Source organism: Triticum urartu, chromosome 4, assembly GCF_003073215.2.
Source record: "Triticum urartu cultivar G1812 chromosome 4, Tu2.1, whole genome shotgun sequence".
Lineage (NCBI taxonomy): Eukaryota > Viridiplantae > Streptophyta > Magnoliopsida > Poales > Poaceae > Triticum > Triticum urartu.
Genome location: NC_053025.1, coordinates 30,943,698 through 30,947,973, shown reverse-complemented (window position 1 = coordinate 30,947,973; position 4,276 = coordinate 30,943,698). Strand labels below are relative to the sequence as shown.

Genomic DNA, 4,276 nt, shown 5'->3' with positions numbered 1-4,276 from the left:
ATGTTTGAGTATGATTCTAGCTGGTTCGTACTTGTACCATAAACACGTCTAGACTATGAACTCGTTTCTTTACCAGCTCCAGGATTTTACATAGTGCGATTGCTCATGACCAAGATTATTGCCATGACAAACAGCCAACCCCATCTTATCACATACTCCGGATTTCCTTGATTATTGTTACAGAAGTATTTTTTGCACGAATTTAATGAATCATTTGTATGCATTAGAGTTGCTTGTTACTGCTGTTGCTACTAGTTCATGACTAGTATTTGTTCGTTTCTCAAAATTGTATTAGCAGTTGTTCCAAAATAGATACTAGTAGCACAGGTAGTGGCAAATTCTGGGCATAATTGATTTCCATCGTGATAACCTGTCACATGTAGACCTTTGTTGCTAAATATAAGACGTTTTGGGAGTATATTAGTGGCGGGCAACGACCCCCCTGAAACCACTGTCGCAATGTAGAGTCAGACCATGGCCAGCGAAAACTAAATTGAAGATTGATCCGATCTGTTTGACCAATCCTCTTTCTGCCATGGATCAGGTTGTGGGCGTCAGTACAGCTACAGCAGAATGAAGTGCATATGATGGAGCAACCATCAGGTATTTTCACTTTGACTCTCCGTCTGTTCTTTCTGAAACAGAATGATGTGAGTTATCAATTTCCATTCAGGGGTGACCGTTGGCCTATGTTTCAGGCTTTGCTGTCCAATCTAAACTCATCAGTACAACGGCGAACTTGAGTTAGGGTGGAAAGCCATTGTAGAGACTTGGTGGAGGCTTCATCTGAGGGCTGTATAGGAGAGGAGGTAGTCTGTGCGCGTGCGCGCCTCTCAACTAGGTTAGATTGAGACGCCTAAGACGCGTCTTTCTGGATTTGAAAAAGGAAAAAAGAAAGACATACCCTTTTGTTGCGGGAAGCTAGTGTCGCGGTGGCAGTTCAGCTTGTATGCACTTCGTTAACCGGAGCTGCATGTCCTTATGCATTCCACGTGGCTTTGTTCTTTAAGGTTTGCTCGCCTGAGCTTCAGGAAGCCATATAAGCGATGCGTTGTCTGTCACTATTGCAGACATGTCAGCTGAAAGTTTAGCATAAACTGTTTATTTTCTGAACCATAAGGGCTCATTCGGTTTGGAGGAAATCAAAACATAGGAATTAGGAGTAGTATAGGAATATGATAGGATGGCACTTGCCATCCTAAGGAATTGACTTGCCTCGTTCCTACGCGTAAAATGAGCTTTGAGTGGATGTGTAGTTTCCTCCAAAAACACGGGAAATGAGTAGTATTCCTACGAAATTCCTGCACGCATTTCCTACAAACCGAATGCATACATAGGAAATTTTCCTCTGGAATCCTTATTCCTATGTTTTTCCTACGAAAATCCTCCAAACCGAATGAGGCCTAAAGGGGAATCTATAGAAGAAGAAAGCAGTGTCCCCTTGTAACCAATATAAAAAATCTGACATTTGGGGGTTGTGCCAAAAAACCTGCTCCAGCAGAGGCCCAATCCGCAAAAATTATTGGGGAGCCCCATTAAAACATCTCAACTTATTTAGGGAAAATTGCTGTCTCAAAAAATTGAACATTCCTGATACCACCCCAATAGGTGGCTGGAAGCAACAACCCCTCTTCCAATTGAAGTATCATGAGCACATCCATCTCCTGCTACCTGTGAAGGTCACCGATCCCCCCTCTCCTCACAGGTTCTGCGTTGACACGCCGCTCTTTGCTGCCGACCGTTGCAACCACCTCCACCCTCGACCAACATTGTCGCCCTGGCCTAAGCGCACAGTAAGACATGTGACCTGTATGCAACGGCGTTGCGGGGGAGGAAGGAGGCAACGTTCCTCATTGTGCCACAGCTGCTTCTTCCTCCTTCACGGAGATGTCTCGACGTCCCCACCTTCGAGGCCGCCGACGACTTCTACATGTGCAACACCAATAAGTTGTTCGCTGAAATGCAGGAATGGTACTTTTTTCTTGTTTTTCATTTGTTTAATTTTTGCAAAATGCCATCATAATTTTAAATGGCAATTTCCAAAGCTCGTTTGGTTCACATTTGCTATTATGTAGCGATCAATCATATGTCAATATGATGAACGAGTCGGTGGACTCTTTGTCCATGCCGAAGTGGGAATGTGAACGGTAATGGGAGTGAGGGGTGTTGCTCTATGTTTGATCTGCATGTTTAGGTGAATCATATGTTGCATGTTATGTTTACTTCGAGTCATTTGGACCATTTGTTATGTTTACTTTGAAACATTTCAAGGATTTGCTACGTTTCACTTTGAATTTTTACCTTTACTTGAATTTAATAAATTGTGGCTTTTAAATTATGTTCAACTGTATGTGCTCGAAATATCATTATTTGAATTATTATGTTCATAGAATAGACATGCATACCCCATTTGTATGCAAGTTTAAAGAGAAATTGTGGCACCCCGACTCAGAGGAACAGGAGCATCCCGTATTCCAGCCCAAAGATCAAGTCTTCTGAAATACGGTACTGCTTGACATAGAACAACTCAACTCTTATTACAAAGGATAATGAATACAAGGGTCTGATATTACAAAGGATCAGCATGGTGACAGTACGCATGCTAAGGTAGCTTTATGCTAGCAGCGGAACAACTCGTAGAGCGGAACAACGACGAATGTGGTGAACTCCACTCCGCAGGGACTCTGGCTGGGACACGATCTAGCTCGCACGTACGGAAACTTTGACAAACGATCAATCACGGCATCACCTGCAATCTGGCATGACACGCCAGGTCAGTACATTGAATGTACTTGCAAGCTCACAAGCAAAAACATCAAGGCAAGACAATAACATAGCATTTAACAGGTTAAGCTATTAACAACTACTATGATGTGGAAATAATAACTAAGCATGATATGATACTACTAGAATACTGATGAACCAACATCTCAAGAACCATCTCACTCTTGGCTACTCGGCCAAGCAATAAATCTCCTCGATCACCTTGTGATCAATACCTCCATGTGATCACCGCGTGACCACATCGCAAACTGAATGATCATCCTCGAGATCATCCCTACATCATCATCAACATCCTGCCAAACTGTTAATGCTCATAGCATCAACATATAAGTCACCTATAAGTCATTCTGTCATGTGAGTGTTGATCGAACGGTGTTACCTAGTACGAACTATGCCCATGACCGTGGACGCGACTATCGATAGATTAAACACACACTCTGAAGAGGTTAACACACTGTACCCACATCACAAAACCCATGGCCTTGTACTCCCATTCTGGTGGACCAACGACGTTCCGACAAAACTGATCTACTGCCATGACACTCTCCCGCCACTTCGACCAACTCCCCTTTGGTCTAAGTCATCGGTGGCCCCGATGCCACTCTGGAGATCCAACGGCCACCGTCGTGGCAAAGCAAAAACGGTCCCAAATGGGGACAAAACCGTGCAAACAACTTGGGCACACAAGGTTTATACTGGCCTACCTGATCAGGGTAGCGCACACGTATAACCTTACCTAGTTGGAGGCACCGGCGAGAGGCACAACAATAAACCGCATTAGGGCCTTCCCATAAAAGGCAAATGTTGTTGCACTAGAAAAGCCCGGGTCAGTGGCACCTGACCAATGAAATGACGAAATTTGTCCCCAAAGATAGATTTGTGATAACTGATACTCCAATATCATCTATCAACCTGTAATCCAAGTTATAACAATATCCAACAAATAATCCAGAGAATAATATAGTCACCTCATAATAAACCCCAAGGGTAGCATACTACTAAGACCATGATGAATCCAAAGACTATGATGCTACTAATCCAATAACGATATCAAGATATTAACCTAAGATCCACATGATAGCATCAATTCCAAAATAATACTCCAAAGCATAATATCATATATCAAAAAAATATAAGCCACTAATAATCCAATGGCCACATGTCATCCACCATCTGTAAGCATTAGTCCTAGTGATCCAAATAACATCATGGCAGTAGCAAGATCAAAACAACTCCAAGAAATGCCATGAACAAATCATACATAGCTAATGCAATATTTTAAATAAGTTCAAATAAATAAACCATGATATTGCATTGCACTCATGCAAATGAAGGGTGTGGCTTGCTTGGGGTGGATGGATTCACTGATAGGAAGTACAAGAAGCTCGCGGAGAGAATCGCTGGAAAACGTTCTCTCTCGGAGGGGGCTGAATAAGGGCAGGGGCAAAATGGTCATTTTCAAAATGTTTCCACATGGTGAAAATGATCCCAT

The 4,276-nt window shown here is 42.8% G+C and overlaps 1 long non-coding RNA gene across 1 annotated transcript; it reads left to right on the top strand.

The window, feature by feature from the left end:
- Positions 1-12: 12 nt before the first annotated feature.
- Positions 13-1,111, top strand: LOC125550440. Its single transcript, XR_007301639.1, has 2 exons — positions 13-603; positions 699-1,111. It is a non-coding gene; the product is annotated as an uncharacterized LOC125550440 (long non-coding RNA).
- Positions 1,112-4,276: the final 3,165 nt, after the last annotated feature.